We start from the raw sequence: 12,637 nt of genomic DNA on the forward strand, positions 1-12,637 counted from the left end.
ACACAAGCATGCTTTGTATGAAGGCCTATACAATATATATAGTTATAAACATATATGGCTATATTCGTGAACAGACATTCGTGACATTAAGCAAGCATTATTATAACTCATATTACTTTTATATCATATTGCTGTCTATAGAACATTAAAAAAAAAAAAAAAAAAAAAAAAAAACATCCTGGCATTGTGAAACATTGAGATGATGTAAATGAAACTTCATAATGTTTCACCTGATTATACATTTAGTCAGGAATTACAGTCTGGAAAAAGTCTAACTAGTAAAATGTGTACAAGTTATATGAAAACTAATACAAGTAGATTAATAATAAAAAAGACTTACTCATGTTTATCTCCGCTTCATTCTTCTTTCTGAGGTAATCCAAATCTTATTCCTCTGAGCGGTCTTATAGAGGTGAATATTGTCTTATTCCTCTCAGCGTGAAGCGAACAGTAACAATTAAAAAACGTGAAGTACAGTCTCGCTGCTTTGTTTGCTCTGATGAGGGCGGTAACTGCCACAAGCTTCACGTGGACGCTTATAATAACAATAGCGCGCTTGGCGCGGGGGCATGGTCGCATTAGATATAATGATATGACATCGCGTTGTCTTCATGTGGATTACTTTATCACAGAATATTTGTTTTTGGTAGCACTTACTGAGTTTAAAAGTAGACATGTCAAGCTTTCTATAGATGTCTCTCTCATGTCTCTGTGTTGAGTATTCACTAAGTTACAGTTCATTTTTATAACACGTTTCTGAATGAAGAGCACCGCAGACCAAGGCAGCAGACAGCGCACTCTGTTTGTTTTCTTTATTTTATAATTGCATAAAGTTTTGTTGTTATCATGTGTGTATACAAATAAAAAGTAGACCCTTTACCGATTCGATTGATGTATTGCTCTTATCTGTACGATCAAAACTGAAAGTGTAATTTAAGTTCTTTTCGGTCTTATCAGGAGAATTTGCCTCAAAATGCATATCCGCGTTAGCCGACTTCAGAGGGTTAACCCCCTCTGGGAAGAGGTGACTCCGCAGTGTGTCCTCTTCCAAATGGGAGGGGCATGCTTTCCCAGTGTTATCCAAGTCCAACTCTTGGGTTGCGAGGAACAACTGTAGTCAACCTTCCCTGTGTAGAGCCCTTAAAGGAGGATCAAAAGGCCTACACGGCACTGGAAGGGGCAGCAACCTGTGGAGTGATGTTAGGGATTTGAGTGTGACCATAAGTTCTTTTCTGTCTCAGTTAGGGTTAGGGTTAGGGTAACCAAACACGTCAAAGGATTTTTCAATGGTACAAAGACCACTTATATGCCAAAAGATCAAGGCAAATTTGATTTTTCATGTCATGACTCCTTATAACACTCAAGAATATTACTTCTCATAATGGCAGACTGCTGCTGTTCAGTTTGATACTGAATCATGATAACATTTATGTCAAAAACTTGCACTTTAGTCAGTGTGATATTTTCTGAAAAATATTACAATAATATCAACATAGTTTTTTCTCCAACACATGAGTTGCATGTGTATGTCTTGTCAACGTAATGTGTCATTATGTTGGATCTGACTGTAGGTATCAGGAAGTCTTGAGGTTTTAACACATTCTGTGTCTTTAACCGTCTGTCATTATTTGGTCAGTATGGAGCTCAGTCAACTTCTTCTTGTGCTCGGTGAGTAATGTTCATGCACAGTATATACAATACAAAATATCAGCTAAGTGTTCACATTACAATGAGTTTTTTCTTTGTGTTTTTAGTGCTGATTTTAAACATCCACTCTGGACACACTGAAGGTGAATTCATTTGATTACATATTCACAAATGAGTGATTCTACACCCTTAAAAACTACCCGTAAGAAGGAGTGTTATGAATGATTTTTAAAAATTATAAATACAACTTTTTAACAAGTTACTTGTTTGCTGTGACTAGGAGAAGAAATGACAGTCAACCAATAGCAGTGACAGTACACAACAAATGTATTTCCTCATATAATGAACAGTTCTGAGAAATTTGTGACGATTCATAAGACACCAAATAAGTGACTATAACATCTATATAGAACAACACTTCAGTCTAACCTGATTTAGTATGCTTTTGTTATCAAGTATCTGTTTACACAGTAAAAAAAAAAAAATTATATATATATATATATATATTAGGGGTGTCCACGATTATGGATTTACATAGTCGACTGATAGTCAAATCATATGTTTGGGGGCAGGGGGCAAAATACATTACTAAGAGTCAAGTCAGACATTCAACAGTCATAATTACTGACATTAACACACAGGGAAAATGTTTAATGGATGCCTCGAAGATACAAACGGGGTAGATAATGTTTTATGTTTTGAATAATAGATAGTTACCATTAAACATCTGTAAAACTTTAAGAATTCACCAAAGTTTTTACGATAGCACTCTCATTATAGCAGGAGTTATATTAATTTTCTGTTTTTATGTTTTTGTGTGGATGTGGATGAAAGGTGGAATGTGGAATGTGGTATATGGTTTTTTAATCAATGGGATTTAACTCATTTATCTTGTATAGAATATGTTTCGTTATATATACAACATTACATTAATATCCAGTGGTGGAGATAATGAATTACAACTACTCACGTTACTGTAGTTATTTAAGGTACTTGTACTTTTTTGACTATATTTTTAAAGCTGTACTTTTACTTGTACTTAAGCAAATTAAGCAAAATAATCTACTTTGTTAATTTTAAATCATAGTTTGCTACTGAGTACGCCCACAATTTGAATTAATATTCAAACCTTTGATGGCACTTCAGTAGCCAATAAAGATACCTGAACATTAAGGAACAAATAAAAGCCCTGATATCTGAACCAGGAAAAGCCGCCGCTGCAGCAGGTGAAGAGCTGATCAGACAGTGAGGGAGCTCAGTGTAATTTATGGACTCAAAGTTTGGAGAAATAAACTACATGGTAGTGTTATCATGAATATCTATATTTTGATACTGATAATGAAATATCTGACATGGTTCCATTACTCATTTTCCACAGTAGGCCTATCTACCGTATATTAAAAAAATTCTCTCCGACAGCGAGTTTGACATCCATCCGCCTCCTGTCGATTACACAGTCTGAATGTCCGCACTGGATTGCAGGTTTCCACATGATTTCAATCATTCCCGCGCAACTGTGGCGAGAGCTTTATTGTAACATAAGAACACAGTCATGGAATCGCAGAAAATTTGATGCAAGCTTTCAAATATGCCTAACTTATACAAATGAACTGCGTGTCTTCTCACTCCGATATTGCTTGTGCGCACTCAGACTGTGTGCAATTGCGATCTCTCCATGCTAGAAATTTTATTTCTTTGCTCCTGGATTAAACTTTGTCAAAAGTTTTCTACCATTCAGAATAGATCCACACCTGACCAATGAAAATGCTACTGGAAATTGTATTGGCTGTAAGTGAAATGCTTCTGAAAGTCTGTAACACTTCATAATAACATTCGGTTATAAGTCATTTATAAATTATTAGTTAATGATGAACTAATCATTTACAAAACATGATTATACATTTATAAATGATTGAAAAGTTAACATTTTAGTAGTGTTTTATTAATTCAGTTATAAATTATATAAGTTATATAAGTCACTTATAAGTTTTAGCTAATGATGAACGAATCATTTACAAAACATGACTATGTGTTCATTAATGATTAATGAGTGGTATGCTAATGATTTACAAATGTGTTGTAAGTTATCTTAAAAAAAGTTTAAATCTTGAAATTAATCAAACAGATCATTAGTAGATGGTTTATAAGTTATTAGTTGATACATTATTTATCACTTATAAATCATTGAAGTATTTTATGTCAAAATTGTTTTGTATTATTATCTCAATAAACAATTGTTTATCATGAACAAATGATGAATAAACCATTAGTAAATGATCAGTATATAATTTATTGACAAAGTTGTAAGCTGGTCTGTGTTCTTAAGAAGAGAAGTGATGGTATGTTTGATAAATATTTTTTTTTAAGAAGAGTAATTTATTTGTTTTGAATTAGATAAACATTTATAAATGCCTTAGTCAGGTGATTCCAGTGGGTTGTGTTAAATCCTTTCTCTGTTCTGTGTGGAGTGTGTGGGATCTAGTGATAAAGTGAACCTCTGAACCGGATTTACCTTCCACTGAATCTCACATTAGGCACACAGAGTTAAAGACTCCACGTGTGTGATAGAAGACAGCTGTCTATACTCTCACCAGTCAGCACTTACACTGCAGTACACACTACCAAGTGTTCAACACCTGTTAAAGATGATGTGTAAACGCATGAATAAATAATTTACAAAGCTTTCTGCATCCCCTAATCTAAAGTGCAAACTATTAATCACTTGTAAATGCGTTACATATCATTTGTAGACCTTTCTTATCTGTTACAAATTATTTGTATATGTATACAAGTCATTAATAACACTTTCTGCATCCCCTTATCTAAAGTGTAAACTATTTATCGATTGTAAATGTGTTACATATCATTTGCAGATCTTCCTATTACGTGATCCATCTCATTCCATCACTATTTTTTATTTGCAGCTCAGTAATAGCCGAGTGTCAGTCAATAAACTAAAGAGAGACCATTTCATGATGTTAATTTGTCATGAGTTATAGAAAGAAAGTGTAAACTCACCTGCTGCCTCAAGGCCTTTTTTTCCCCTTTTTTTTTCTTTAGCTGATTTTATCCAAGGCTCTGGCTAAAGTCAGATGCAGTTCTTGTGCTTCTCTTTCATTTAGCAATTTTGCTTGTTAACAGCAGCTGTTCATCACTAATGCTCAATCAGCATTTAATTAATCACTTAATTAGCTCATTAACTTCAACACTGCTTCAGAGTTATTTTAACTCTCTGTAGACTGGGACAATATGCACTCTGAGCAGAGTTGAGTTAACTCTGAGGATTTTGCTGTGCATGAACATAAAAGCCTATATTAAAATCTGTTCATCATATAAAGCAAACGTGTCTGTTTAAACCACTCAAAGCTTGAAATAATGATTGTCTTAAAAAAAAAATGGGTGAAAAATTTTGATAAATTTAAATATCTATCTGACAGTATGTGGAAGCTTTGCCAATGGTATTGAAAATGATTCATCATTAATTAAAAAATTATCTTTTTTGTTTTTTTTTTGTTGTTTTGTGGTGATTGTTTTGAACGATTGAAGTCGTTGAAGTAAAAGAAAAAAATAAATAAATTGTCTGACTTTGTAATCTTTGATCCAAAACTGAAAATTTTGCTTCCTCTCTGGAATGGCGTTCTTGCTCTGATGACATGAGTTTGACGGCTTGGGGAGAATCCTCTTGTTAAGTGTGATGTAAGGCAGGGTTCCTCAATTAGTTTTCACTGAGGGCTGAATTTTGCCTGCGATACTAAGCCAAGGGCCACTAATTTATTTTTATTATTACAATTATTATATTATTGATGCTTTTGTTAAAGTAATCAAAAGATGGTCACAAGATAAATATTCAGTTTTTTCCCCTTGTAGTCTGTTTTATTCAAAGAATAATGAACATTTTTGCATTTAGATACAGAAGAACTTTGCCTGTTGAATATTAAAAACATATGAACAAACAAAAAATCTGGATCTCCATGTCTGCCATGCAAATCAACTGTTCCTGCTCATCTCCAGACTGGATCTCTTCTCTCCACTATCCCGTATTGCAGATTCAATTATTAAATCTGTCAGCATTAATATTTTTATATTTAGATTTTTGGGGGGATCAAACTGTAACACCGTAGTTTTTGTCCTAACCACCCGCGACAGCAACACGTGACAATAAGTGACACAGAATTCTATTTTAGAAATACTTTTTATTTTCTGCGACATCGCAGAAGGAACAACATAGCCTACAAAAAATGACAGTGATAATCTCAGGTAATGTTTATGTAATTTATTCAGTGTTAAAAGTGTCTAATGTGAGTTTGAATATTATTTTGCCTGACCTTTATAGCCATAGTGAAAGCAACAATAGATATTTTACCTCAGATCTTGAAAATAAATTATGCTAAAGCAAACTTACGTTACAACTGAACTCACTGCGAAGCAACATCCATAACAAAGATGGTATCACTCACTCAATCACTTACTCTGAACTCACTGCGAAGCACCGTCCCATTCACATTTGAATCATCTATTTTCAGTGTCCACTTTTCTTTACTTAACACTCGCCATGTTTTTGCTGTCACATCGCATATCTACATTGGACGCAACAAAGCATTGCAAATCATTTGAACTTTGTGTCAGCACGTCATAAATAGAACGAGTCAGCAGTTTTCTGTCAGGGAATTGTCGCGCTGCACTGCCCCACATTGAGTGTAGACAGCATCACTAATAAGTTCTGTTGTATTTTGATGCGTCGCGCCACGTTGCTCTCATCCGGGTGTTTTCTGTCAGGGAATTGTCGCGCCGCGCTGTGATGGTGCGTTTGAAATTTCAGTCTACTTTATTTGAATTATCGCGCGGGCCAACATTTTTCTCTTGCGGGCTGCCAGTTGAGGAACCCCCTGATGTAGGACTAATAATATATATATATTGTGGCTGGGTGGAAGGAACACGCAGCAGCAAACCCAGGTGCAACACCCCGGAAGGTGGATTTTATTGTAAAGTGCAGGGTTACAGGGGTGAAGGCGGTGGTCTAGCGTGCGGTGGTGCTGCAGGGTTACGGGGTGAAGGCGGTGGTCTAGCGTGGTGGCAGTGTCCCCTGGTCACTCGCTGTCTGGAAGAGATCGGAGAGGGCAATATCAGTAGGGGAGCTCGTGGAGAGGCTTCTCACCCATGTCCTGAGTGCACGTGGTTTATATGGAGCCCGGCTGATGAGAGGCAGGTGCTGGTGATCAGCCCGTGATGAGCTTCGAGCCGGTGCTCCTCGTGAATTACCAGGGCAACGCTGATGTGGAATCGGGACGCTCGTCACAATATAAACCGGCTGAAATATTTTGAAATCACTTACCTGACCTGACTGAACAAATCTAGTCTTTCAATCTAGTCTGCCTGTGTCAGTTTGAGTCTCTGTTGGTCACGAATTATGGAAAGTGAAACTTAAATCTAGGTCTGGTTGGATTTATTCATGCATATTAAAATATTTATTTAAAGCTTCTTTCTTTTCAGATTCTTATTTACAGCATTGTTATAATAGGCTGTATATTAACTTATTGGGAGAAAACGAGACTCACACCTAATATATATATATATATATATAGTAGGTGGCCATCCAAAATGTTGGTTCTACCACCGCTCGTACCGCCGCCGCGGCGTCTGCAAAGTGCATTTGCAGCTTTTGACCACTGAGTTGCGCTTTAATCACAAGTTTTCCAAACAAGCGCATCAAAGCACATTTTCGCAAATAGACGTCAGCTTTGCCTCACCGAAGTGTTATATTTTGACTGCAGTCGGGGAAAATGAAAGAAAAAATATTTAATATTCACAGATGAAAGTTTAGAGTCCTTATGAAGATATGTGCATTTCGTTAGAACGAATTCAAGCAGGATAAATATCAAGCCTAATGAGCCTGTCTTATAATATTCGCTACAAACCATATTTTAGATTTGACACATTTAAATAGTGTGCAGTATTATTGAATATAATATGAATTATGTGTTTATATTATTCAACAGACACTGTGGTTTTACTTTGCATCGGAGCATTAAAAGTGGTAGCATAGTGAGCTAGGCTTGTGTGTTTTATAAACTTATTTCTTTATTTTTAGTAAAACGTGAGGCACTGAATAATTTCGCTCCCATTATTTAGGCCTAATTAGAAGAAATGACTGCAATTAAAACCTGCATGATTTCACCTCAAAACTTTTTTATTTAAACTCTAAAGAATGGGCTAATTTAATAAAACGTCCCTCATGATTAAACTCCAGTTCTCTCATTATATTACACGAATACCACACAATGTAAAAAAGAGCTTCATTAATTGACAACTTCAGTCTTCTATACTAACTTTCATGTGATTTAAGTAAAAAAAAATAAAAATAAATAAATTGTAGCCGCATTTAAATGCAGGTTTGTATAATATTCCGTAAAATATCAGTGCAAGATTTGCTCGCCGCATGATGCTTGTAACGTGGAGTCAGAGATGTTCGGATCCATTTGCAGTAGTTTAATATCAGAATGGTCAAACTGGCAATGATCGGGGAACAGCGTCAGGTACAGGGGAGCAAGTCCGTGGCCGTGACAGGACAGGCGTGAGTTCGTGGATGGCCTCCGTGGCCATGACAGGACAGGCCGTGAGTTTGTGGGTGGATACTACTGACACCTCAGAAGGTTCTGCAGCAGTTGCCGCTACCTCTGGAGGTTCCACAGCAGTAACCGTCTCCTTGACAGCAACACAACAGGCTGAGAGAACATTGCTTGGCGCAACAGACAGGATGAGACAAGGCTCTGGATGATCAGCTGAGATGTGACAAGGCTCTGGAAATTCAGCTGAGACGTGACAAGGCTCTGGAAGCTCAGTAGTGACTTGACTTGATTTGTGAAGATCAGCGGCGACTTGACCTGACTCTGGAAGATCAGCGGCGACCTGACCTGACTCTGGAAGATCAGCGGCGCACCCCTGAACCTGACTCTGGAAGATCAGCGGCGACTTGACTTTGCGCTTGACGATCACCTGTGGCTGCCATCTTGTGCAGTGGTTTTGGGTTGGCGACCATCTTGTGCAGTGGCGCTGGGCTGGCGGCCATCTTGCGCAGTGGCTCTGGGCTGGATCTTGTGCAGTGGTTTGTGCGCTGGGGCTGGCGGCCATTTTGCGCGCAGTGGGCGCTGGGCTGGCGTGCCATGTCGTGATGAGACTCTGGAATGGCGGCCATGATGCGACGGCACTCTGGAACGGCAGCCATTTTGTGGAGACACCCTGCTGCAGGACTGTGGGGTTCCTCCTCCACAACACCCACAGTAAACTTAGAATCCGCCAACAGTAAAGCATATTCCACAAAATCCCCTAGACTGCACTCGAACCTCCCCTTAGGTAGCCAGGACTTAATCGGTTCATTTAGTCCAAAACGAAACATGTCCTTGAGCATTATGTCCCCAAAGGATACCCGTATGGACAGCTCACAAAAACCTGGCAACATAATCCTCGATGGAAGAATTTCCCTGCCGCAGCTCAAGCAGCTGCTCAGCTGGGTCCATACCTGGCCTGAGTTCCTCAGAAAACCCTGCTGGATCCTTGTTTGGTGAAGTCTTCTGTAACGTGGAGTCAGAGACGTTCGGATCCATTTGCAGTAGTTTAATATCAGAATGGTCAACAGGCAATCGATCGGGGAACAGTGTCAGGTATGTACAGGGATATCCAAAATCACCAACAGAAACCAAGCGAGATCAGGAGCAGGCAGCAGAGAATCACAGTCGGTATAAACAATCCGAAGTCAAACACAGAAGGAACAAACACTGGGGAAAACACTCGGAAATGCTAGATGGGGCTAAACAAGACTTCGCAATCATTGAGAGTCCAAACACAGTTTATATAGGGGAGTGGTAATGGGTAACACCTGGTTGGTGGATTAGACCTAAGCACAGGATTATGGGAAATGGAGTTGGGAATGGAAATGGACACCGAATGCAAGAGTCCTGAGTGGAGTGCCCTCTGCTGGAGTTCATGGGCACTCCAGCTGATGATCGTGACAATGCTGAGTGCTCGCAGCATTTATTCTTATTTGTCTACATATTTTATCTTCATTACAAATCTTGTTTGGTTTTATTTAGGATAATTGCATGTAAAAAAAAAAAAATTGCTTTGTAATGCATAATGCAAAATGTGAATTATTATTCATATTGAAGTGTTTGTGCGAAAATTATTAATGCACATGCATGACAGGGATGCGCCCCTCTCAGGTCACCGTGAATTTTTTTTTTTCCTGATAATGAAATAACTGAAAATTGGGGTGTCTCACATACATGAGAAACATATCTACAGAAAGCTTGAAATGTCTTTTAAAGAATCAATTCAAAAACTAAATCATTATGTAATCTGTGAAGGTTGTATTTCTCTCTAAAGGCGCGTCCATGTGGAGAGAGTCAGCTGTGTGAATTTAATCTTGCAGCCGACAAGAAAACATTTTATATTATATATATTAATAAATAATTAATATTCATATTATATATATATATTAATAAATAATTAAAATGTCTCCTTTTTCACGATTGTTAGGCTACTTCTGCCTTGTGGCTTTGGGGCAACTTAATGCATGTGCTTGAGCGCGGAATATATTAAGGCTCATTATGGAGTTTAGATGTAAATTTAATATAAACACTGCAATTATGTTGAATAATGACAAATGAACGACTAGTAACTATAAAAATCTTACGTGGGAGCAGCAGACTGATATTAAATACCCTCTAGACATCTCTGTTAAAGTTATTAAAGCATTTTATAGCCTACGCATTTGCATAAATTCTTCTTTCAGAACGGTCCGTAATGGAGAGATACCTTAACACTGATTTTTCCTCTGAAACACATAAAACGAAAATTTAAATAAAATTGATATATTATGTATGAGAATGGCCAGCCCTTCTCTGCAGATATGTGCTTCTGGTTTGTGCATTTTAAATCACATAACAGTCTTCAAAATATATAAAAACTCTTGTGTTTTTTTGTCATGTCTGTAAAAAAGCCTATAAAACATGTTTCATAAAACGGATACTTTACTGATGGCTGGACTCTGTTTGGGATTTTAGGAAAACTTTCAATATATTGTTCAGGAATAGGCTACATTCTGTGAAAATGTATATTTCACACTCTAAAAAATATTGTATGGACGCAACAAAATAAAACCGCCGACGCTCCACTCAGGGCTCGTAGTTCTGATTGGGCTCAACCCTCCCCGCGCATTTGAGACACGCTGCCGAGCAGAGTATGAGTGGAGCGGAGCAATTCTGACTGGAGCGAGGAGAGGATTTTTTAAAAGTCAGAGCATCATGGTTTTCACTCGCTCCAGCACCGCTCTATCACGAGTACAATTCATGCCAACATCCTGTAATATAACTGCATTTTTAGCAAGAATTCACATGATAAACATATTTAGCTATAGCTTGATACACATAATCTCTCCGATCAGAAGATTATAATAACGGCAATAGGCGAGCAAACTTTATCCACGGAGTGAAGGTGGAGCTGTGTTTCTGGTATCAGTGAGCGCGGAGCGGAGTGATTATTAAATGCTCGGAGCGCGGAGGGAAATTGTTGCTGCTCCACTCTCTCACATACTCTGCGCCCGGTTAGAGAGATGTTTCGCCCTATATGAACAAGGCCCGTCCAGTGTAGACACGGTTAGACGTGTCTGCTATATTTACAAATAATTGATATAAGAAATAAAAATAATACATAACCTAAACCAGCGGCATAACGAGATGAAAATATAGACTAGAAAATATATGTACACTTGCTCTGTCCTACGTCCATGACACTGACTCACTGCAGAGCTGCCAGTTTTAATCTGAACAGCTCTTAACACTGAGTGGATGGTTAGACACATGATGGGCTAATATTAAAAAAAAAAATAATAATAATAATAAAATAAAAGGTCTTTCCAGCATTAAGGTAATAACATTAGCTACTGTTTTTTTAAGCATCTTGTTTTAGTTATAAATTTGACTGGTAAATGATAAAGAATCATATTAAAACTTGTTCTGAACAATTTATTTGTCATTTGAATATTGATTTTAAGTAGGGAGTCAACAAAATCGATTTAAATCATAAATCGGATTTTTTTGTGGAAAAAAACGGGGATTTTTTTAGCCCATTGCCCAGCCCGGCAACAGTTTTTTTTTTTTTTTTGCTAAGGCAACTTCCTCTGAAATTAAGCTATAATAACTAATAAACTTTATCGCGCTATACAGTAGTCAACATTTGAAGTGGATCAAACCTTTCTTTAAAGTTGTTTTAAAACCAATATGCTCTGCAAGTTTGAAACCCTCATAAGACATTGTCCATATGAAAGACCAAGAGATTCACAACTTTATCTCGACCCCCACAAGCTATACAGAACTACCCCAAAACCCCCTCCAGCTGAACTGAGCTCCGTCTGTTTTTTGGCTGTGAGGAGCGGTGTGTTGTCATGTTACTGGGTTGAAACATCCCTGCACTCACAGCAGCCGTTCTCTTTGTATTCATTATTTTCCCGCAGCCCATATTATTGTTATCACTAGACCAAAATAATAACAAATTCTCAATTGATAATTAATCATTATTTTTGAGAAAATCATAGACGTTTGTGGCAGGCTTTAAGACCAAGCGGAATCCTCCGTCAGCTGCTCCTGCTTCACAGCGCGCGCGAGCTCTAACTGACCCAGCTTCACCGTCCACGTTTGGATTTTATAAAATCAGTTTGAGCGAATACAACTTACAGATGATAGTGTGTTTGATTTAGCAAGGCGGGAAAACAGTCAGTCTGCTGCTGAAGAACAGACGTATTTCATTGAGCTAATGCTTTTAAATACGATAGTAAAAAAAAAAACAAAAAAAAACAAACACTGTTAGGCTATTTTAAACTTGGAGCTCATTTATTGCGAAGAACCAATCCAAACACGCAGAAGCAACCTACACTCTCAAGTGTTCTTTCATTGAAAAGTAATGCATTTTATTATGACAGGGTATATGCACTGTAAAA

Source organism: Cyprinus carpio, chromosome A15 (assembly GCF_018340385.1).
Source record: "Cyprinus carpio isolate SPL01 chromosome A15, ASM1834038v1, whole genome shotgun sequence".
Classification (NCBI taxonomy): Eukaryota; Metazoa; Chordata; class Actinopteri; order Cypriniformes; family Cyprinidae; genus Cyprinus; species Cyprinus carpio.